At 37.6% G+C, this 25,785-nt stretch overlaps 1 long non-coding RNA gene across 2 annotated transcripts in view; it reads right to left on the bottom strand.

Moving 5' to 3' along the window:
- The window catches only part of LOC138105833 (uncharacterized), a 45,573-nt gene that overhangs the window by 3,378 nt on the left and 16,410 nt on the right, over window positions 1-25,785 (bottom strand). The window contains exons 1-2 of one of the 2 annotated variants that reach the window (XR_011148718.1): window positions 7,331-7,394; window positions 6,780-6,941 (exon numbers count right to left, since the gene is read on the bottom strand). This is a non-coding gene — a long non-coding RNA (uncharacterized lncRNA). Of the gene's footprint in view, window positions 1-6,779; window positions 6,942-7,330; window positions 7,395-25,785 lie in introns of those variants that run through there. The other variant, XR_011148719.1, reaches the window with a different exon arrangement.

Here is a 25,785-nt window from a genome sequence, read left to right as displayed (position 1 = left end):
TGAGGCCAGCCTTGCAGGGACAGGAGCCCTGCTCACTAAACACAGAGCTCCTGGGGGTTTGTTACTTGACAAGACCATTCTTAATCATTCCTATCCCCTTCCTTTTGTGGGAAAGTGACAATGAAAAAAGAAACAGCAAAGCATGGCAAATGGAAAGCTAGGGAGAAGGGTGCATAGATAATACAACTCTGCATTCTTGTGAGACCAGGACTGAGTCCAGCTGAACATGGAGACAGTCAGGGTGCTGGTTCCCTATCCTTAGGATGCAAAGTGGGCATTGGCTCCAGCAAAAATAGCTGCCAAACTAAAAAGAGGAAAAGGAATATCTATGCTATCTCCCTACCTTGTTCCTTCACAGGATGGTTCCCTGCTCCCTCCACACCACATCCACCCAGCTCCTGTCAAGGCTAACTCAGCCCATGTCTGAAGAGAAAGGCATTTCCCCAGGGACTCTCCATGTGACTCTGGCCCTCAGGAGGCCCCAGATGCTTGCCATCTGAAAGGAGTGGTCCCATCCTACTCCAGGCACCAAAATATCTCATTACAGCTCTGAAAATAGCATTACATATATAACACACATATGGCATAACTTTCCCTCTTACACTGCAGGACTGTCAAATAAAGTCAGTGGAGTTGCAGTGATGTAAAATATGCATAAGTAAGGTAAAAATAAGACCCCTTTCTGCCCTCTGCAGCCTGATCATATGAGAAGCTGAACATTTCCCACTAAGTGCTTAGTGCCCTCTGCTCACATCTATTTGGTTTCAGTGAGAATTCAGCTAGCAGAGTTAATCTCTTACAACCTACTATTCTGATGCAATATGTTGCTCATATTCAGGAAATCTGAACTGAGTTTAGAAATTCCCAGGTCCCTCTGACAGTCAATAACTTACTATTTTAGTGCAATGAGCACATTAGCCCCGAACAGCTTGAGACTGCATTCTCCATTGATCAGATAAACAATTTGTGAGATATTTTATTACAAAATGATGCACCAATTTAGCGATCTTTTCATCAATGATGTGCTTAAATTGGATGTGAAATGCCAAGAAAGTTGCCTCCCCAGGGCATCATCAGCGAGAAATGTAAAGCAGAGGCTTTCAGTTAATATAGTTCACGTAGCAGAGTTTTATCTTTCAGTCAAATCAAATTTAAGTCAGCTGGTAATACATGTTTGACCTCCCATTATCTAAAGCTATAAATTGCATTGTAGTGATTTGTTAATCTCACCTTAAATATCCAGCAACCTTTATATCTTTTTTTTTTATGAAGCATGGAGGTTTCCTTCTTCATTTACTTATGAATCTATTAAGTACAGTTAATTACATCTCTGGTTTCTTGTGCCTACCCCAGTCATTCAAGAACCCTTACTTCTGTTGAATATAAAATGCATTACTGTTTCTAAATTCATTTAGGTATAGAATACCCCACTGTGGCTATAAGTGCTTTATTCCAGAGATAGCATGGATAGTCCCAATAGCTCACTTTCAGATTGCATCTCTGAATCACAAAAGAAGTGGAAAATGAATCATACAGTGTTTGTAATCTTTTCTCAAAAAGTATCTAAGCCTGTGTTAGCATATTTACTAATACAAATTTAATTAACAGAATGGCTGTCCTCTTTTATGTCACAGCCACTTCCTGTTGCACTTCTAACACAGTTTCATCTCGAAATTTCAGGAATGACACAAACCATCACGGTTCAATACACGACATAAATAAACAAGCAATATTTTTCATTTCCCTCACCACTGCTTTTGAAACAAGAAAGATATGGAAAACTATGTAATATAAAGGATATGCAGAACTACAGAAAATGAAGTATCTTCTTGGTATTTCCAGAAGAAAAAGTTCAGAAGTCAAAAGTCATGAGATTATGAGAAATGTATTTTTTTTAACATAAACATTCAGTCTCAATTATTCACTATAATCAGACTTTCTAAGAATTTCTTCACTTCAACATCTGTGTGATACTGAGTTTTGCCAGCTTTTAGAAATCTGCAGCCTGCAGTCAACACGAGTCCCTGGCAGAGGATCCAGAAAAGGCATAGTCCTGTGTGTTGGGCATTGTGAACAGCCCTAGGGAGAGATGCATCATAATCAATGTCATGGGGGTAAGAGCAGAGACTCACCAAACTCATTTAAAGGTGTAGCTACTAAGCCTTCATTAGATGGGTCCACTTTCAATCCTGGCTAATCTAAACAGGATTCAGACTACTTATATGTAAGATGTTAATTAGCAATGACTTGAGAGATGTAGTCTCTCTGCTTGCAAAATGAAAGAAACCTAGCTTTTTTATCCTGGCAATGCAGTTTTTCCAGCCTTCAAAGATGTCTCAGACAGACTTTTCTCTTGGCTTGATTAACAGGCCTTTCCTGTTAATTAATTAACATCCCTTTCCTCAGGTCAGACCCTCTCTGTCGGGGTCCCTCCCCCGCCATGGAGCCCTGGGAGAGGGGCCCTGAGGGCACAGACACACGGGGTTTCCCTGCCCCTGCTCAGCCTCGTTCCCCATTGGTTGTTTTGTGTTCCCTGTGCGGGCAAGGACCCTCGGGTCCCGTGATTGAGCAGTTCCTGAGCAGAGCCCCGGCCATGTGGCTGGAGAAATAAACATCTCTGAAACTTCTATCAAGAATCCGTCTCTATGTGTTTCTTTTCCACGGGACTCCTGGTTTGATATAGGCGTTACAGTATCCCCACTGTAACATAATGGTGGAGAATTGTGAGCAGAACGATCCCCAATCCCTAAGCGACTGATTTGTGTGAGTAAACCCTGGAAACTTTGGATTCCTCTTCTTGGTTTTGTTTTGCTATTCCATATCTAAACTATGGAGGAACCGTGGGAAAGAAATATATACCTCTCTTTGCCACATTAAGTTTTAAAGGGATCTCTCCCACTAACCAAAGCACAGGTGGTAAAGCACATATAGGCACAGCATTCAAACTTCATTATATTAGAGTACAGAGAACTTAAGATAATTTTATTAAGTCAAGCTTTATCCTTTGGTCTTCAGGATGTCTCAGAAGATTTAAAATCAATTTCTCCTACATCACCACTGTCCTTTACTTCAGCTATCGTCTTTGTTACTGTCTGTGTGGACTCCTCTTGCAAAAGAGCTCATGACACCAATAGCAAAAGAAAACACTAACACAACAAGAGACCTGTAATCACTCCTAAGCTTGCATTCGCACTCTGGGGACATTCAAATATCTAACCTATCATTTCACTTAGGCCACTGCATGTGAAAACCTTTACGATTGGATGCTAGAGATAAGCTCTATTGCAGGAGCTACCGCTAAAAAGCAGAGCTGTCAGTAAAACGCACAAAAACTCAGACAATTAATCTTGTAATTTATGATCAAAAAAGCAATACTGTTAGGTATTCAAAAGAGTTATATTCCAAAGAGTCATATTTCAAAGCGTTATTCCAGTAAAAATTCACATTAACAACCCTTTCTCTAGTACCTTTAACCTTGGTTCTCAATGTTTAGCACAAAAGTCAAACACAAAAAAATAAAATCAAGCTAGGAAAATATGTTCTGGCTCGCCTTTGCTTTTTGATACTGCTCTAAAGAGTTCTCTGTTCATTGCATCTCTCTGTATCACCAAGAATACTCAAGAACAAGCAAGAAAGGCAGTAATACATGGTATCACATAAAGAAGTGTCATGTGGCTTTTAGCTCATTCATAGCTTATCAACATTTTTGCTGAAGTATAGGTGCAACATTAATAAGCATCTAATTTGGAATTTTATGTTAAGAACACAGATGAGTAATTAGCAAAAAACTGTTGTTAGATGTAACATTTCAATACATTGGGGAGGGTGGGGTTGTGCTTAGTACTCATAGCAGCTTAACATTTGCTGAGTGTCTGAGTGTTAGTGGGGCTAACATCAAACACTAAAGAAGAAATCCTTGCTGGGACCCCAAAATCATCATCAGAATGTTAAAAAACCCAACCAAAATAAACAAACCAAAACAAAACAAAAAACAAACAAACAAACAAAAAAGTATAGAGAAAATAAGAAAATACTTTAAACTTGTCTTTTAATTTGATTTTTTTGGTTTGGTGCACTGTTCTAAACTTCTTCACAGCACTCAAATTTCTTAATGAAAACTAAGATGATAACATAATCACTCATGTCTGGGAATTAAGGACTTAAATAAATTTATTACTAAACTGGTACTAAATAATATTCTCATGGTATTATCAACTAATGAACAGTCAAGTCTCAGTACAAGCTACGTGACTCAGATCAGGTAAATTCTGAAATCTGAGTTCTCCAAGGCAGCTTCTGGGTACCATTCTATTCCCTGAGTATCAGGCACACTCACTGTAGGCACAAACCCTATTAGAGAGAGAAAGGGCACCCCACCAACGTGCACCCATGGATCCTAATGCAACAGTTCTACTCATGATACAGCTTCTCTACCAAAGCACTTGAAAGGTATGGTTCTGGGGAGCAGCCCAGAACATCTGTACTTATTTAGAATTAAAATCACTTTTGTAACAAATATACTGCTGTTTTAATTTTGAAAAAACTGAGCTCAGATAAAACTCATCTAAAGTATGAACCTTTTAACTACCATCACTCTTTCACTAAATGGTAAATTATCTCAGCTTCCAGATATACTTAGAAAATTGAGAATTCATTGCCACAAAATGCATACAAAGCCAAACTAAAAGTAAACCCATAAAGATGACCTTATCTTCACAAATGGGACAGAAAATCACTATCTAGAAGACACTGGAAGTATGTTACAGAAACATAGGATCATTTAGTTTGGAAAAAAACCTTTAAGATCATTGAGTCCAATTTAAAAGGAAAAATAAAGAGTTCTTCACTCTCTGACTGGCAGCAGTAATTAAACTCTTTGTCTTTCTATTTGAAAATATTATTGTATCTCTGCATATGGGAAAAAAATCCGTAAGAACAAAGAGATTTTGTAAAATATCCTGTAGTATAAGTTTCAAATGTGACAGAAGCAATCTGGCAGATTTATTATGGGTCAGGAGTCAGAGCAGATTTTTTGAAAAAACACCAGAAGTCTTATAAAACTATTATACTTTCTATGATGTTTTCAAAATTCAGAAGAATCTGCTTGTGAAAGTCTTGCAGGTTTGAGATAGTTTGTTTTGGGTTTTTTTCTCATTATTAGCTTTAGCATTTATTACACCCAAAAGTGATCCTATTTTTATCTCCACAGTCTGCTCTTGCTGTGTGCTTGCAAATTTCATAAGACTCTTTCAACTAAACAATTTCAATTTTCTATTCATACACTCAAGACTTCAATCACTATGGCTATTTGAAAAATTATATCACCACCAAGAGAAGACAAGAATTTATCTTTTGTAGGCTATAAAGAGGAAGATATTTATTTTCATTCCTGTAGGAGAGGAAGGTTGTGACAATAAAAGGTAAATGACAGCCACAGATTTCAATTGCACAGTCAAAAGCTGGGTTTGTTTTCAGAAAAAAACATGAAAATTGTCACACATTCTTACAGTTTTGCAGCTGCCATTTATATTCACAAATCCAGTCATGTGATTAGATTTATTTTGTTTAGTATCAAATCAAACTAAAAATATTACATCTACTTGTGAAAAAACTAAAATATGGGCATTTAAGACTGCAAAGACAGTGTTCACACGATCTTAATAATATTAACTCACACACATGGACATGCAGAATCAGACAGATTAGCATCTTTCCAAATAACTCAACCAATATGTTTTTTCAGATAACTGTACCAATATGGATAATTCTCATCAGCAAGGGTTTTTCATGTATTAAATGAAAGCATGATTCAATGACAGCAATGGAATCTGTCCTGGCACTTCTTGAAAGAGAGGAGCTCAACCATAATGTGGGATGTTGAAAAAAAATGTACCTGTTCTCACCTTGGAACTGCTCTGTACTAAACCTGATAAAAACCAAAAACCAAAAACCAACTATGTATATATATATATATATATATATAAAATATATATATATATACACACACACACACACACATATATATATCATTGAGTTTGATTGTCCACTGAGAGGAAAATTGTGTGGCTTTAAACTTATGTTGACTGAAAATTCAGATGCCTTCCTGAGCAACATGAAATTCAGGAATGCTATTGGATCTTATTTTAAAATTTGGGTTTTTGTTTAAAAAAATCAATGTTGCACAGTTGTGTTAAACAAAACATATGCCATTTTACTTCATACCACTATGCCAGACATAAACATTATTCACTTTTGAAATTCATAATTTTAAGAACATTGATAATGTATATGGGTAGCCAGGGAGTTACCAATGAAGTTGGAGAACAAAGATTCATAGAATAAGTAGCTCCACCATTGTCTACCTCCTAATATTACTGTGCCTCAAACTCTTGCACCACCAAAACAGCTCAGAAATTGTATTAGCACATGACCAAATCCACTGGGAAAATAATTTAAGCAGAAAAATTGAATGATACCTGGGTAATGTGTAAAAGCATTTCTGTGCAAGTCTGAAAATCCTGCCTGAAGCAATTAAGAAAGATGCCTTGACCAATTAAAACTACCCTAAAAGGTATAACAGCAGCTCTGAAAGCATTCCTTGCTGATTAAAGAAACAAGAAGGCCATGATAAATATAAATCAGAGTGTAAGAATTGTAGAAAATTGGTAACAACTTGGTAAAATAACTCAATCTATCATTATGCCAGAGCTATGGACAATTTAAAGGCATATTTCTCCATGAAAGCATACTTAAGGAAGGAGAGGCCAATCAGGACTTACTTTTTCAGCCCAAGGTGAAGAAAGCTTAGGCTTCTGACATCATTAAGAGATGTACTGCATTAGAATAGCAGCTCTGTTTATGGTGGTAATTCTGCTCCCCCACGTATTCTTGCTCATTCTATTGCCAGCTACACTATCCTGCTGTTAAATCTTCCTGAGTCCCTGCAGGAAAGAAGGAAGGATAAAAGAAGGGGCTGATGGACAGCTGACATCCAAATCACATTGTCTAATAACTGCTAGAACTTCCCTTCTCCCTCATTTCCCCAACGGTATCATCACACTTAGCGCGCTTCCACTGACTGAGTTAACGCATTACTGCGCCTTTCTTATTAGGCTTCATTTCATTTCCCTGCTCTAGCTACATAGCTAGATGTATGAATTTACTTTTCTGTCAAGTTTCCCCCTCAGTCTCCCAATCCCTTCAGCCCCAAACAGCAAAACATACACACACACACACACACACACACACACCCCCTCCTCTCTGTCAAAGTGCATTGCTGGTCCATGCCAATAAGAAACGCCCCTTCACAAAATCCTACTTTGCAGCCTACCTTCAAGCACAGTTCTCTCACAATGCCTACAGATAATGGCAGTCCGCAGTGGCAAGGCCAGGAGTGGTCTGAGATTTCTGAGGTGGTTAGGAGAGACAGAAAGAAAGGAACAACCAGGCAGAAGACATTGCATGAGTCTGAAAAGGAAGTGGCTCTAATACACTGTAGCGACATTAGGCACAGGTTTAACAAGCTTTGTTAACACATTTTCTCCGAGCACCCTGTGTGAGCAGGGCCCCAGTTTGCATTACCACATTTGCACTTGCCAATATGCTCACAGCACCTGACCTATTGCAGCCTTCAGTTGCATCTGGTCTGAAACACTGACTGTGAATTTTGGCTTTTCTTACACGTCCATGCAGTGTCTAGGGCAAGGTAGCTCTGAACTTTTATTGAGGTTCTTAAATGCTACCTTGATATAAGTGGCTAACAGAGACAGCAGTAAGAAGACTACATATTTAAGGAGCAACAACCATCTCACCACTTTGGTTGGTATAAATCCTGCAAGAACTATGGGCTGTATGACTCTACTAGCACATACGACTGTGCAGACAAATTACGTTTTTCTCAGTGGATGTCTACTTTCCCTTCAGCCACTGAGGTACTGGACAAGAACAGTTTAAATATAAATTTAAATTTTGTTCATTGGTTCCAGCTCATCTCTATTTCCAGTGTAATCGAACATAAATCTGATCACACAGCTTGGATAATATCATTGTTCACTTTATAGCCATGGCTCACCGTCACACTGGACAAGATCACACAGGGGATAAGGTCACGGAAACTCTCTGTGTGTCTTCTACCCTGTGATGTTATCAGGTACTCAACCCTAAAGCAATAGAAGTACACTGATAAAAGAGGGGAAAGGGAACTGTGATAATAAATCAACTCAACTGCAGAGAAAGTGCCAGGGAAAACAATATTGATTTTTTTTTACAAGTCAGCGCACAGATTTGTCAGACAAAAGAATAGAGATGTCAAAACCCACAGAATCAAACACACTAATATTAAGAGAAAAACATCCACACTACCTACAAAATACTAGAATATGTGCATAGCGATGTTTATCAGGAAGATGAATGTATTTTATCATACTCAGAAAATTTAAAGGAAATATTTATATGATCTGTATTTGTATTTAGCAGCTACTGTTTGCCCCACACTGATTTTGCATTAAGACATCTAAGTACAGTCAGACAGAAAGGGAGTCCACTGCAAAAGGAAAGTGCCTCTGGCCCAGCGAACAAAAGATGCTTCACTCCTCACCTAAGGGAGGTGACTCACTGGTCACCACCTCCCCAGGTGATAGCAAATTATCTTGCTTCTCTTCAGTGACTTAGAGGAGCTTTCTTTCTGAAATGGCCATGTTACTCTCCTGGAAATAGGGGAGTGGTCAGGGGAGGTCAAGCAGACAAGGCTATATTGGAGAGAGAAAACATTTAAGTTCTATTCCACTAATGAAATGAAGTATTAAAATTATATAACCTATTAAAATAAATATAGTAGACAACATCATAAACTTTGATTCTCTCACTGAGGATCATAAGCAAGTAGTAGTTACATGAAAGCTGAGTGTAAGAATAGACATAACTAGCAGTTCAGAGCAGTGATTCATCTGCTATCTAACACTTATCTTTAATAAATTCAGAGAAAATAAGGTCAGAATGACTACTACTTCAAATATTGTATCCTGCAGAACAGAAGTCCTTAAATTTCAAGCAGTTCTTCTTATTCGTATTCCCAAAAGCTGTTTGGCAAAATCAATTCTTTTAGAAAGACATTTAACATTGATTTGAAGACTTTATAAGGTGTAGAAATCATCAGTTCCACTGGTAATCTGTGCTAGTATTTTCATGCCTCTTAAATTACAGAGGCAAGATTTTCTCACCATAAAGGTATTTGGGCATTATAATCACAGCACTTTAAAATTTTCTTTTTTCGAAAAAGGGATAGACTGAATTCCTTAAAACTCTCATTATAACTCGTATTTCTCAGCACAAACATTATTTTTGTGGCTCCTTTTCTCAATAGTTCTAACCCTTTGCAGTTCTGGAGCTGCAAGGAGTTGTTACTCACATGGATGTGGGTTGCACCTGGAGATAAACTGATGTCATTTCCCCAATTCACAGGACTTCAGCACCTTTCATGCTACTGCCAGTAGGGTACCAGGAATACCCACAGCTACATGCCATGGAATGTGTGACAGGTACAAACTAATAGTGAACCACAAATCAGGGCACTGTAAGAACATTATGCTTTAGCAACAATTGATGTTCTTTAAATTGGACATGTTGCTTTCATTTGCTTGGCCTCGTTTTTATTACCATGTTTTTATTTCCACTGAATGAGAAGCAGTGCTAAAAAAGAAGAAAATGAACTGTGTTTCATCTTTGCAGGATGGTCACAAGATTCTTATTTAGGGAAGAAACTATAGTAGAAGTACCAGACCAGTTCTAGGCATCACTGGAAAGGTAAGCAGCAGTTTTGATTTTCAACACCTACTCTTCGCCAGCTGCCAACACACTAAAAGAATTATGATCTTTCAAATACTTTTGAATTTTATATGTACATTCTTTCCTGTGATAGGATTTTCGTTTTCTTTTCCCATCTTTTCAGTCTCTGAAAGGTTATTCCAAAAGAAGAAATATAATGCAGAGAAATATGTAGAATTTATTTTATTCCCAGTTATTTGATACTGCATCTCCGAATAGTGAGAAAATCCATTAAAATAGAGGCTGTAATGAAACTTCTTCTGACTGTAGTTTCCCCTTTGCAAGCTTCCCAAGCTTAAAACACGTCCATGCCATGAGGCACACAGCAGACCACTTGTGCCTGAGGTTCCCTTCTTGTAGGGACACTTCCAATTACTAAAGAAAAGTGAAGTGCATCATAGCCAAAGTTTTCATAGCTTCCAGCACAGTGAGGCAGCTGCCTGTGCTGTGAATCCTCCTCATAGCATGGGCAGCCCCTGGTCCCACCACGGAATTAGAACCTCTTCATGATGGGGACACAGCACACAATTTGAAACATGGGCTGATAAAAACGCCAGTATTTGAGACGGTTTACAGCTAATTTTGTTTGCTTGGCACAGAACCACAGAATGGGAACTGTCTTTCCACTATCTCTTCATGAAAAAATGGTAAACAAAATTTCAGAAGCAGAATCTGTGTCTTTCCTGTTTGTTTTAATTTTTGAGCCAAGTAAAATCGTGTTGAAGTGAGGGCTATTAAGGCAGCCATCCTTCAGCAACTTAAATGCTCTGATAGTCCCTAGAACCTTTAGGACAAAGGGTGATAGTGCTAAATACACTGTGGACAGGAGAAATACAAGCCACTGGATTAAGAGAGCAAGACTTTTGAATAAACACCTACATGTGATAAATGATACAAGCAGGAAATAACAAGTCTTGCTGAAAAAATACTTTTTTCCAATATACACTGGTTTGTACTTGTTCATCAGGCCTGTCAAACTTACAAAAGTTGTTTATTTGGATATTGTATGGGCTATTTACTACCTGGAGTTCTGAATTCCAACCCAACAGGTTGAGCCTATGGAGTCTTGGAAAAATTCCAAAAGCTCTAACACTGGATTCCTTGTACCTACCTTCGCATTTTTACGAAAACATCTAGACCTGATAAAACATTCCATGGAACCATACTTCTTAGACATAAACAAAATCCTATCTACTATTTTAGCAAGAAATTGCTAAACTCTTTCCTTAGAAATCTTTTTCCCACTCCACTATCTAATGATTAAAGTGAATGCTTTCCTTCCTTCTACTTTCCTGCAAAAATTAAGAGAATTCTCTCTGAACAAAAACCAAACAAATAAAAAATCCCTAATCATCCTTAAGGAGGTAGAAAAACCTCAGTTGTGTAGATGCAATTCAAGGTTTTTATATGACAACTTTATATTATTTATCTTACTAGAAACATTTTTAAATTACATTTATGTTTAAACTTCTTAGAAAAAAAACCCACACTCTACTGATTTCATCATTTAATGTTTGTTTGGTTTTTTTTCCCATTTCCCTTTATTCTCTTCCTGACTGTCCTGGTTTTGGCTGGGATAATGTTAGTAAAACTGAGTGCCTGTTCCAACTCATCCAGTCCTTCCCTGCTTTAGAGTCTCCTGCCTGGATCACTTTTCCCTATCTGCTGATATAACATCAGTATTGAATGGCAACAACCGAAATATTCATGACAAACTTATCTTGCTCAGTCTGTGCAGCTATTTGTCTGTTTTAAAGACAAGTTACTCTTATGAAAATCTAACAAGAACACAGCATGCCTGCTGGCATTTCTCCTCTGCACCAGCACATCTTATGAGCCTAACAAGGCTCATCCATCATCTGCACTAACCATGGACTGAGGTGAAAGGTCAGGAGTCAGGGATTGGAGAAAGTCAACTGTACGGGGACAGAAGGCATGCTGATAGGCAAAAGACTGTATCACTGTCATCTACTGGCAGCAGTGATTGACAAAAACAATATTGTTTGGTAATACATGACAATTATCCCTTTATTTCACATTTGCCTTTTGCTCTCCCCAGCTGGAGAGATGCAATAGCTACTGCTGAACGTCCATGAGAGACTTTTATGGCTTCTGCCATGTCTGTAGTGCACAGCATCTGCTCAGCTTTTAGAGGTGACTCCTTAGTGAGAGGCTCATGGTTTTAGGGTCCAGATTCAGTCATTTTGCCCTACACAGATAAGATTTCTTATTCCCCCAGAGGGTTCAACATCTGTGTAAAAGAAAATGGTCTTGCCACCATCTGACGTTCCTGATAGCACTGTTCTGGACATTTTTCTCTGCAAGGATGTTCTTTTAAAAAACCCTATCATGTTAGGCTTCCTTAAATCCCACAAACTTTATAAAATAAGCCTCCCTCTCTCTGAGCAGGGCTTTTCTTTCACTCCCAACTATCCATTCTAGAATCTGGGCAACAGTTTTCCAATTTCTAATTGCTTTCCATTATTCTAAATCTCTTAATCATAACATATGAGAGCCTAACCAATAAAAAACGTGCTCCAGTTTTTTTCATGTCATTTCTTCATAAAATTAAGGAGCAAAATAACAACAGTATATATGGGATTATTTTAAGAAGAGAAAGATGTCTCAGCAGTCTGCTAAACAATTGCATGTCCTTCTCTCTCAAAAAGATTCTATGTTATAAAAGTAGTAAAAAGTAATGCAAAGAATGTTTCCTAAATTACATGACCCTCCTTTCACAGTCCAATGAGCAAATGATAGGAACACTGATCTCAGAGGGGTGTTTTAAGAAAACATCCCTACAAAAAATATACAGAAATGTGGTATCCTGGATCTAAAGGGAATAGTCTCCATTTCTTAAATTTCTGATAAAGATAAATACAGAACCAGGATCTGTTACTGTCTTTTGAGGAGCCCAGTTGAAATTTAAATGCCCTTAAAATTTAAATGTCCTTAAAGAAATAATCAGGGTTTAAGCCCTGAAGGGATCTCTTAACCACTCAGCCCGACTTACTTTAACATTCATTATGTATCTTTCAGCTATCTTACGCTAGGCTGAAAAACTTTATCTTGGCGAAAGTACTGTTTGCCCAACAATTGCAGAGATTTTTGCCCTAGGACTTGCCAAGATGTGTGACGTGAAGAAGCCCCTTCCCAACCCACAGTACATGTCAGTGCCTGCCCCTTCTCGCTGCATGGTAGCAGCTCCCAGGGAGTCACTCTCATTGTGCTTTCCAGCCAGAATGAAGATCTCTTCAACAGCATTTTTTTCACCTCAGAAATACTTAGAGCAATCAAGTTACTGCAACCTTTTATTTTTCCTTCTCTCAGCCTAACAGCTGGAGGTTTCTAAGTCTGCCTTCTCAAAAGCCTTTACATCATCTTTGCAGCTCATTTACGCACCGGCCCCACTTTTAAAATATGACCACAGCCAGACTGTGGGGAACAGAACCATATTTAGCTTCTCCATATCCGTCTCACTGACTTGGTTTAAAGAGGTAAAAATCACCTACTTATTGATCCTCTGTGCTCATGCCTAAGGATCACATTAGCCATTTTGTCAGCATAGCATTGAACTCAGTAGTTGAAAATAATGCTGCAATAATGCTGTTAGTGTTCCAGTATGACACAGTTTATAGCTAGAAATTATGTCACCTATAATATGAATGTCAAAAATATCACATTCCTTTTTCAGTATTCCAGCCCAGAACTAATTGGAGGTCCAGAACCCAGGAGGTGTACACAGTACAGAGAGCTAGTCTCTCTTTCAGTCACAGCCTTTCAATGTTTTACATGCATGTCTTCATTTTTGCAAATAGATAAATACTTAATCTTTCAGAATTTTACATCCTGTTTTATTCTGTTGTTTCAAGGAGGATTTATTCTAGTAGAACTACCATACAGTCTTGGAAATGGTCAAATCACCAGAAAGTTACTAATCTTGGATATATACACCAGGAAAACTCAATATAAAAGATAAAGAGTAACTTAAGGATTTTAGTCATTAGTGGAACATTCTTTTTCTGTGCCCAGATCCTGAAGTCTTACATCAGCCAGCACATTAAACTCCCAGAAGGCAGCAGAGGAAAGGTTCATGTGAAAAAGCACTTGACTGCTGAAGGAGCCACTCCATAAAACTATTAATCCCCAAGAAGGACAACAGAGCTTACACTAAGGGTGAAATATGTGCAATTGAGGGTGCTACCCATTTCATTATTGATTACTGAATCTGCTGCAAGGAAGTAATGATTCAACACTCCTCCATCACCTAGTTCCTTAGCACTGAAGTTCTGAGGTATCAGATTTTAGCATCATAATCATGCTGCTTTTTCTTAAGGATTTCTGTTTCTTGTTTTTGTAGGCATATTAAGTCAAGCCTATTTAAATGGTAATTCCTGATTATGAAACACTGGAGAAAAACAAAATGCACCAAAACAAACCTACCGTCCATTTAGAAATATTTTTATTAGCAACTGTATAATACATTTAGGTGAGCATTTTTGACTATTAAAATCAGTATTAGTCTCACCCCTGAATTCAAAATTTCCCATGCTGAGAATAGCCCAGAACCCCTTCTTCCTCTGAGAAAGGCTCTTTATTACTCATCAGGCATACCAAAGCTAATGTCAGCATAAGGGTGGGAGGTTTTTCTCTTGTTGCTAAACTCGAGATAGTTGCAGGAGCTGATGAGGCATGCTCAGATCACTTAGCCATTCTGACTCCTCAGGGAGCTTAAAGCTGCCCAGAGAGTAAGATCTTGGACTGCTGAGACCAAATGTTTAAAATAAGGGCAGAAATATTAACTTAGGAAGCAGCTCAAAGCTTCTTCCTCCTTTTATCTAAAAAAGTTGTCATTTTCTTTTGATCACAACAGAAATTCCAGGTTCATTCATGCCATTTAATGCTAATCCATGCAAGACGGTGGATTTGTTAGCTGTCCTTCTGACTACATAAGTAAAATTTTCTGTTCAAATACTATTAAGCTTAGAATATTGAGTTTCTCTAACTCTACTCTCAATTACCTATTCACCTCTGGTAGTACAATAAGGTCATCCAGATGACTCAAGTTGCTTCAAGCATGCTATTTTAGCACCTCAGAAAAATCTCACTAGGCACGGATACAACTACCAAAAATGTGTTTTGGTGCTTTAAATCTGTCCTTTAATGAAGTCTACAGGTAATATCTGGGCTTCATTATGTACTTAATGAATAGCTACCTTTGAGGAAACAGTAACCTGAAATAATCTGTTAACAGAGTTACTGGAATCCATGTATAAAAGTGGATTCATCATGTAACTTTATTGATGTAAGTAATATAAAGATACTTTTCCCAATTCAGTTTCAGATTTTCAACATTTGGTTTTGGTAACAGAAAAATCATACTTTTAAGGTGTTAACTGAATTGTACTTTTCTCTTTCACAATGACTCTATTTAGAGACATGAGTTCCCTGCAAGAACAGTACAAACATCTGAACTCCACAGATTCACTTAAAGTGGGAATTGCTGGGGTTTTGAGCCTGTCAATTCTTATGTCAAGTATTGCTGGTATGCTTCTAACAGTGACTAAAGAACAAGAAGTTGTCCCTTGTTCCCAAAAGGGTACAATCTATGACTCAGCATAAGAAAGGAGATAGATTAGATATACAGAGAAACACAGGAAGACAATGAAACATTGGTTTGTGTGATTTATCAGTTAAATGACACAAACAGTGTGGTAAGGTAGATGTGAACCAAGTAAAAGAAATACCTGCTTTTATCAAAGATTCGCAGTGTCCAAACTGCAAGCAAGCTGTGTACCTTCCACCTTTCCAAAGGTGACAGTGAGGTCATTGGTTTGTCATAAATTTGTTTTCTCTTGACTAAATTTGTTTTGCAATTTGGTTTGCAAGGTTAATTCTGATTCTTATTCCAAGAACTTAAAAGTTCATAGATTTGCAGGGACAAAAATCCTGTGTCAAACTACTAATACATGACATTATGTCGGACTACATAAAATATTGTGGAACAGCAACTGCCAAGTATTTGAAGGCTAAATTCCATTTAGTGATCTAACTCAGAAGAACCTTTCTGTTTCCCTGATGTGCGCCTGTGGCCACCCAACATATATCCAAATTCTTTTCCAATGTGTGTTCTCTCTCAATATTTTTCGAAATCTCTAAATCTCCATTTGATGTGGAAAATAATGTCTAGATAACCCTTCTGTGCATCCTGTGACATTTTATCACTGTCCTTGGTTAGCAGTTACCTGGTTTTGTTTTACAATGAAGAGTAAAGTCAGGAAAGTCTAACAGGACATATCATTAAATGAAATTATATAGCACCAACTATACAAATAAACTTTTTTGTCTCAGTATTTGGTTACCCTTTTCAGTTGACAATGGGGTTAGTAAGATCACTCCATATGTAAAGCTGTCTCAATGCAACTGCCAACCACGCACTTCATTAGGTTACAGATATTATGTTCTTCAAACATTTTGTTAAGGCTTAATTTAGCATTCTTTATGATACACTTTGTCTGATGTGTCACTCAATGCAATACTTTTCCTAAAAAAAAAAGCAAAATCAAAAAAAAAGCCCCAACCTTGCTTGGCAACAATGAAATAGAATCAAAGAATATTTCAAGTTGGAAGGGACCCATAAGGACCATAGATGTAGATATTTCTACGGATTTTGAGCCTACATCTACAGTCTCCTTTGGCAAGGAACATCGTGGATTTCTGTATCTGTAACAGAATGCATTACATAGCTTTAAATATTCTGTATCTGATCCTATAATATTCTAAACATTTTTAAATACTCTTATCTGGTAATAAAATCATACATAATAAAACAGCATCAAAGTCTACTTTGGTCTATTCTATCTCTCTATTATAAAGTATTAAATATTAAATGATTTAGATAAAAGAAAGATGAAAAATAGGTACTCTTTCTATCACAACTTAGCATTAATATTTCATTAAAGTCCAGATGTGACATATTATTAAATACTGACATTTTTCTTCAGAATTAATTCTTCTTATCACTGATTTTTTAAATAATAATACTAAAAATTATTTTTTTCTATGAACCATTTAAATTTTGAAAAAGAAAAGTTACAGGAGTCTGTATTTTAATGAAGTGTGCAAGACTGAACCATGGCCAAAATCACTGTACTTGACAGATTCCAAATACTTTATTTTTTTAATTATTTACTGGAAATTTAGAGCAGCATTGAATGACATTCTCTTCTCCTTTTCAAGCAGACTACTTTTTTTGCCACAGAGGCGTAAAACTTCAAGTGCAAATCTGCTCAAAACACAAGGAATGAGTTGCTATTTTATCTAGGGAGCTGAATGAAAGGCAGGAAGGCAATCCTTCATTCAAATGTTGGGATGAATTTTTTTTCAAAACATATGAAAATAAACAAATACTATCAAGTTTTTATTTCCTTCTAGTTGTTGAACACACTCTTCCCGCTTCTCGTAGTTAAAGTTATTGCAACCAGGTTTTCCACAGGCTTTTGGTGAGTGTGCAAAGTATTTGTATTGATGGTTTAGTCTCCCAAAGCATTTGTAATGATAGCTTTTTTTTCCTAAATATATGATCTGTAGCCTGTTCACACCTCTATTTATATCACCATGAGCTCTTTCCATTCTATACTTGTTAGTGCCAAAGCTTTATTCATGTTCTGTTGAGATGCTTTGTGTCTTGTTAGTCCCATATGTTTTGGCCAATGCAACTCCAGCACTTAAATGTTGTATTATCCTCTCAGGCCAGGAACTATTCAAAAAATAAGAATTTTATTAAGTTGTAGCTGAAATTTTATCTCACTTGAAGTACATTATAGTTCATGTGTACTTCCTTCATCCCAAGGCTGGGTCTTAATAACTTTAGCCTGACAGTAAATAATGCAGCAATTGCTTGCATCACTTTCAGTGTATTGTGTAGGAAAGGCAAGCAACCCTTGGAGCCTGGACTATTTTGGTGAGATGAATGCACAGTGAAAGGGAAACAGCTCATTCAGCCACACATGTAACACACCACACACACACAAAAAAGAGAAGAGTTGGTGAGACAGGTACGTGTATCACACAGCACAACATAGACAAGGTTGCGATAAGTGATGAGGTGCTTATCATCCCTGCACAGTGTACATCCTTGCAGTTACACCTCTGATGACCAAGAGCTTTTGGGTACACACACATTATATGATAAAAAACATTTCAAGTTTCATGGCAGAGAATCATAGAATTGTCAGGGCTGGAAGCGACCTGCAAGATTATCCAATCCGACTGTCACCCAGCACTACCACTGTAACCCCTAAACCACATCACCCAGCACCAGATCCAGCACCTCTTAAACAGCCCTAGGGATGGTGACTCCACCACCTCCCTGGGAAATCTATTCTAATGCCTGACCACTTTAACAGTGAAATTTGTTTTCTAATATCTAATCCGAATCTCCCCTGTCTCAGTTTAAGGCCATTTCCTCTGGTCCTCTCACCACAGTCACAGCAGAAGAGATGGCCCCGCCTCTCTACAGCTTCTTTTCAGGGGGTTGTAGAGAGCAATAAGGTCCCCCCTGAGCCTCCTCTTCTCCAGGCTAAACACCCCCAGCTCCCTCAGCTGCTCCTCACAAGGCTTGTTTTCTAGAGCCTCCATGAGCGTTGTTGCCATTCTCTGGATATGCTCCAGCCCCTCAATGTCCTTTTTCAAGTGTGGGGCTCAAAACCGAATGCAGTTCTCAAGGTGTGGTCTCACCAATGCCACATACAGCATGACAATTTTGTTTTCCTTTGGAGCAAAAAATGTATTTGTTTTTGCTGCCCCTGTCCACTGCCCTAGCCATAAACTCTTTGACTCACACTGTCAGGCACTGTACACACATACACACACATAACCTTGCCACATAAAAGCTCATGGACTTGAATAAGTACAGTAGGCCACTAAAGAAAAAAAACCAAACCAAACCAACCAACCAACCAAACAAAAAAAATACAGGAAGAAAAGAGACATTGGCATGATTATGAGTAAAGTTCTTCTAAGAAGGTGGAAAGCACTTGTTACTAGATAAGCAAACTGAATGGGTAAGGTAGTGACATTTTTCATCTTGTTTTCTTTGTTTATTCAAGTGAAAAAAAATCAATATTCATGAAGGTAAAAGCACAAATATCATTGGGGCAGGATTACCTTAAACACTGCAATTTCATACCAATTACTTCTTACACAGACAAAGTGTAAAATTAGTTTTAGCTACTGTTGCTCTCTATGACCACATTAAACAAAGCCACAGAAGTTGTTTGCTTACTTATATGCTCAATAATAACAGACATTGATCAGCCTAATTGCAAGTGTACATTTATACATCACTGCTGAAGTTATTTATCTCTGCTAAAGGTATTCACCCATCCCATTAAGTTATTAAGTCACAATTGTTCTCAAAAACATTTTATAAGGGCTTCCATAAAATTACAGTATTTAGAAAGAATGCTGCTTGAAATCTCCCATGTAATTGTTTTCTGTAGAAGACAGAAATTAAAGATCATCTCCACAAAACTAAAAATGTATTATAATTCATAAAAATTATGCATCATAATCTGGACCTGTGACGGAGTTTATATTGCCCAAGAAACATTTATGTATATAAACATAGGAGAATCTATCACTTTCATAACTCATCATCATGTCACTGTATTATAGTGCTCAGCTTTTGTACAAGATGGAGTTAATCAGCATCCTTAATTGATTGTGAAAGGGGAGTGTTTCTTTTCTTCACTTTATTTCCATGTACATCATGGACAGCAGGGGAACTGCTGCCCTTGTCATGTAATAAGACACAAGTTCACAGGTAAGCTTAACTAAGTCTGCCAATTTGATTCACTCCCTGATTTGCTGCAATGGCCTAATCCTATAGCCAACTTCAACACACAAAACATAATTTATTCCTAAATACCAATGTGGAATAAATGGACCTGATCCCTTGAAAGACAGAGATACACAAGAGACACAGACAATATGATTATGAACCATGTCACTATACAATCCTCTAAGACGGTCCTTCAGCATTAAATTCTTGCACCTTCACAAACCCCAAAATACCTCAGAAAAACAGAATATCCCCTTGTTGGCATAGCATAAAATCCCAGTCTCTTAAGCTGCCAAGCAGCCTTCTGATGAGTTGACTAATAGAATTTATTAAAAAAATAACAAAAACAAGCAAACAAATATAATCATGTCAAATGGCAAACCAAAGCAGCCTTTGGGGTAGAGACTGTAGACTTGATAAACATCTGCAGGGAACTGAACAGAAATTTTGTGACCAGGAAGGCACCATGGTAACAAATCAGGGGAATGGTCTGTGAACTTGGAACTGCCAACTCCCAAAGAAGCATCAAGAAATGCAACTTCGAAGTGAAAAATATGAAATCTCTGTAAAAGTGGTTATGAGATACCACTGAGCATTCTGAAGCAGCTACAGACATGTGCCTGCATTATCTGGAGTGCCATAGTATCACTAGTCAGGAAGCAGCAAAAGAGGCTTTTGTGATCCCTGACCCTGGCAACTACACATTTTGGGGTTTTACTTCAGTACTGCTTTCAATCCATTTACCACTGTAAACATTACCTCGCAGCTCATAGAATCTCTGAAGATCAAGACAGAAACACCTTCAAGTCTCCAGAGCAGCTCTCTGCTAGTGCAGACTTTTAAACCTGCAGCCGACCACGTGTACCTCACATCCATGCACTTGGCAGTTTCCACCATGGTGAGTCCCTGTCTCCAGCAAAGGAGACCATTGCCCTGTCTGTGGGTGTCCCCTGCTTGTGTAACTGCCTGCAAACAGTGGTGTCCTTGTCTAAATCGAGCAGGAGACAAAGGAGTGCAGAAGGCATGGACAGGCATGGCTCTCTTTAGCAGCACAGGTTTCAAGCCAGCCACAATGGACCATCTGTGGGAACCGGAGATGTGTGAAGAGCTGCTGTAGCTGTGCATGGCTCAGTGTTTTCCACGCCACAGATGAACTTCCTTGGGATGGCACTCTCCTAAAGACTAACAGAACATTGAAAAAAAAGGCAGTGTATCTGCAGTTCACAGGGCGTACCAAATGATTTTCAGAGGCTTACGTTATAGGTTTTATCTTCTGACTCCTTAAGATGACCATGTAGAAGTGGCGGATTATACATGCATATCCCTCCTGGTATTTTTCTTGCCCTTTATCAATTATTTTCTGATCATAAAGCTATAGAATTAAAAGACAGACTGCACAATTTTAATTGACCTTTTATATCTTCTGTATGTTTGAGCAATCTTAATGTTATTCTCCAAAGAAAACCTCAAGTCACTCAAACTTCAGAGGATTTCTTTTTATTTTTCTTATTAAAGGGAGAGTTTTAAAAAGTTTCAGAATTTAAGTAATTTGTGAGTCTTCCTTAATTTAATCATTTTACTGATTGTTAATAGAACTGCAGAATTGGGTTAAAGTTATGAACTATCTTTTAAATTTCCTTCAGTCCTTTACTTACATCCTTGGCCCATTTCAATTCTTCTTTTCTTGCCTTATTTTATTCCTTACTTTCTCCATTATTATGTAGCTCATTCCTACATTGCCATCAAAACAAATACAAATAACACCATTTCAGACTTTTGAGAAGATCTTGGAAGTCCTTTTCCTTGTTGAGGACATCCAGTTACTGAACATTGATATTTACCAACGACCTTTGAAGTCACTGACATTAGGGGCTAATGGCTGCTGCCAAATAGAAGCAACAAGCACTGTTTTGGAGACCTTAGGTAGAAGTCTGGAAGAAATCTGAACTCTGGAGACAGATAGGAAGGCACCTGTGCAGGCATCAGAACTGGCAATGAAACCAGTGGGTAAGTTCTAATAGATTATCTGGACTCTCTAAAACCTATTTCCCATTTATGTATATGTTGAATAAACAATACTAATATTATAGGAAAAATATATTAGAAATTGTATTATTTCTTCCAACACTATATGATTTCAAAGTTCAAACAACCTGTCAAACAAAAAAGTTGCTCTTTATATCTGAAACTGAAGCACCAATTTTTGAGCTACATACAAATTTAACACAATTGCTCAGTCAGAACAAGTCTACTACTGGTACATAAAAGAAAATACTTTCTCATCCCTTCAGTTAAAGATTTGAAAAATCCCAGCCTCCCATATCACTTCCCTATATCCTTCTAGGGAAAGCACCAGCAAAAACAAAGAAGAGAAGTGAAATTTTCTGCGCATTCAATGCACTATAATCTTCAGCCTTCTTCATGAGTTGCAACAGAATTCCTGCACCTACGTTCTGTTTGTTCTCTTTTACTTCAAGCCCTGGCTGAAAAGAAGACTGGAAATACTTTATTAGCTCTGAACCACTGGAGAAATCCACTACCAATGGAAAATTGTCCACCAGGATTTTTGTTTATTTATTTTTTGTCATACTTACATGTTTTTCATTCCTTGGGAGCAGCACAAAACCACAGAATCACATCAGTTAATCATGCCACAATATACCTATTACTTCTAAGTATAGAAATAGAGCAGGAAAAAAACTTAATCCTTCTCATCTCTGTCTCCCTCTCAAAAACCCCAGAACCAACAGATCGTAAGTCCTTCTTAAGACATCACAAACAAAACTTTAAAAGGCAAAATCTACTGTTTTTCCTTTCCTGTCAAGTTAATGCTGAAAGTTTGATACAGTATTTATTTTTTCTTTATCTAATTTCTAGCAAGTGCCTTTCCTTAAAGAAGGAAAACTGTGGGATATATATTCAACAAAAATTAATTCCTCAGGAAAATGGCTCATACCAGATGTCTGTGAGCTGTTAGCCACATGTTGCCAGTTGAGCCTTTTGTTGTCATAAGCTACACACAATTCTTCCAAGTATTGTTCATTCCTTCTAGTATCACCAACTAATCTGATTGAAAGACCAGACAGTAGGTTCCAAATTCCCAGATGGGGACTGCCTGTAGCAGCTAATAATTTTCACACCAGGAAAAAATAAAAAGCTCTTTTCATGTTAAGAGTGTTTTATTTTCTTTTTAAAAAGATACCTCAGATCCACATCTTTCCACATACTCATTCAAGCCACTTGCAAACATTCTTGCACATTTTCACAGTCTGTTGCCAAAATATCTAAGACTAACAGCATCAAATTACCTCCTCACCTTTTTGATTTTCAGACTCAAACTTTTTTTGGCTAGTGTGATGGCTGAGGAAATTGCAAGGTGCTAAAACAATCAGATAAAACAAAACAGACCATTACCTCCTCTTCCTGGCATATCCTGCTCTCCTTATGGAACTTTCATATTTGAATAATGATAGAATTGGCTGTCTCCTAGCCACCTCTATTATAAAGCCAATGCACTTGCAAGAATGGAATTAAATGGAAAAGAGAAATAGGAAATACCTTGATCAAACATAAACCTTCAACCAAAGAGGAAGCCTGAGCTAGAACAGCACATCCAAAATGAACTTTCTCATGCAACTTTCTCTAAACTCCTAACGTTTGCACTGAGCTATATACGCTTTTCAGCTACATACAGTATCTAAATATAATACACTTACATAAGCCTTTTCAATTTTACTGAATTAATTTATTTATTAAAACTGAAATCTTAACATAAAAAATGTACATTTTTTCCTCCAACAAGAGCTCTTTTTTTTCCTTGCCATATTGCAGGACTGGAATATTTGAGACTTCTAATCTGTCTCTGCAGAACTGATGTCAAAGTATAGTGCAGTCTAATTTTAAAAAACAGAAATTATAGAAAATCTCCCTTCCCAAACTTCAGCAGCTGAGCACTGAGGACCATCATAAGAAGGCAAAATGTTAGAGGTTATTCTTCCCCTTGCTATCTCTGAAAATGCAACAACATGTAAAATGTGTTATCTTTCCCATTAATGCAAAGTGAAATATGGTTTTGCATGCTGTCTTACAGAGATCTGTGAAACAGGAAATGATTGCTTGATGGGGACAATGGCAATCAGAAGCATCAACTGTGTTACTATACAACAACATGGAAGCTATCTTTTATCTTAGAAAGCTGCATTTGCTTGAGTTGAAGGCATATTCATTGACCTGGAGGCCTGTCAGGAATTATGTCATACCCACAGAAACTCAGATCAAAAATTATTTTTACAGTCCATTTAAATTTGCATCTACCCTATACTTTCATGCTCTTTGTTCGAAGCCAAAACTTCACAGATAAATTTGCATCTCCTTCTCCAAATTCTTTCATTTATGTTTTTCCACATACCTGTATTTCCGTGTGCAGACAGAAATGAAAGGAAGTAATAATTCTGCAGTATTAGCACTTAACCCTGAAAATTACAACCCTACCTTTAAAATAGTTCTATTCCTCCACTATTTGCAGTTCCAAATTTCTCCTTTGCTGTTTGCAATCAAATTTACAAATGCATTCAGAAGGGTTGTTCTTTAAGGAACATACTGTATGCTCCAGGTTCAAAAATGGTCCATCCCCACCTGTAGGAAGTCAGGCAAAGATTGCAGGACACCAGTGTAGTTAAACAAGGAGCTCCTGACTAAACTTAAGCATAAAAAGGAACCATGCAAGGGAGGGATGCAGGGTCAGGTCATACAGGAGAAATATAGGTACTGAATACCCAAGGATGTCATTAGGAAAGCCAAAGCCCACATGAAGTCAAATCTAGTGAAGGATATGAAAGGCAATAAGAAGGGCTTCCAGAGGCCTACCAACAGCAAAACGAATCATAGGTGAAAAAGCAGGACTGACACTGAATGGGGCAGGGAACCCAGTGATAATGGACATGGGTAAAGGTACATCACCTCGAACTTCATTAATAAGACTTCCTTCAGGAATCTCTGGATTGAATCTATGAAGACAAGAGCATATCTCATTAAAAAAAAAATGTGCTTGAGAAAGCTAGAACTGTTCAGCATGTGACAGAGAAGGCTCCCTGTAATCTTATCAATGTGTATGCAAAGGTGGAAATAAAGATGATGGAGACAGACTCAGTCATATTCAGTGGCAGGGCAAGAGGCAAGGGGCACAAAATGTAATAGAAGAAATTTGCTTTTAACATCAGACAAAAAAATTCATTATACAAAAACTGGAACAGGATGCCCAGAGGTGTTGTGGTTTCCATCCATGGAAATATGGAAAACTTGACTAGGCACACTCCTGATCAACTTGCTTTAGCTGCCCATGCTTTGTACATGACAGGTGGACTAGGCCATCTCCTGAGGCCCTTCCAAACTCAGTAATATTGTGATTCCAAAAAAGGTTGCAAATCATGTATCACAAGTACCTCAGAAATAAAGGCTAGGAACTTCAACATTTGGTTTAAGTTGTTTGAAAATCTGTTTCACTGACCACACAAGACAGATGTCAGCAGTGGAAAAGCAGTCCCTGAAATATGTTTTTTCAAAGTGGAAAAAGAATCTAGCACATTGTTCTGCCACTCAAAATCCTATTATTCAATAAAGATCTGAATAACTTATGGAACTTAAATAGTAATTACTCAGTGATGTAAATAGTCACTAACAATCATCAAGTGGTAATGATTTTGTGTGTTATAAAGCTTGATGCCTTTCAACATTTTGTAAATGGTCTGGAATGAAGTAAAAACTGATTCATTATCTGATTTGTAAATCCACCAAAGTCTGCAGAATATTAAGGTAGAGAGAGCAACTGTGCAGAGTGATCTGGAAATTAATTTAGTAAGTTTAAGCCCATTCATACAGTCAAATAGATACAGAAGCAAGGAATATCTGTTTGAACTTTACTCAAGGACTCTATCCAGTAAAACAGTGACTTCATCCCTCATGACTCCTAAAAAATTGTCAAACTGCTGAATAACTTCCAGCCCAGTTCTGCCACCAAAAAAAGGCTACTGTGAGTGTTGGTAAACAGAACAACAGTATGTGACAATATCAAGATACACTTTACCTCTTTGTGTCCTTGATGAGAACTACAGTGAAGATAC

The sequence above is a fragment of the Aphelocoma coerulescens genome, chromosome 2, assembly GCF_041296385.1.
Source record: "Aphelocoma coerulescens isolate FSJ_1873_10779 chromosome 2, UR_Acoe_1.0, whole genome shotgun sequence".
Lineage (NCBI taxonomy): Eukaryota > Metazoa > Chordata > Aves > Passeriformes > Corvidae > Aphelocoma > Aphelocoma coerulescens.
This window is presented reverse-complemented; position numbering and strand designations above follow the sequence as displayed.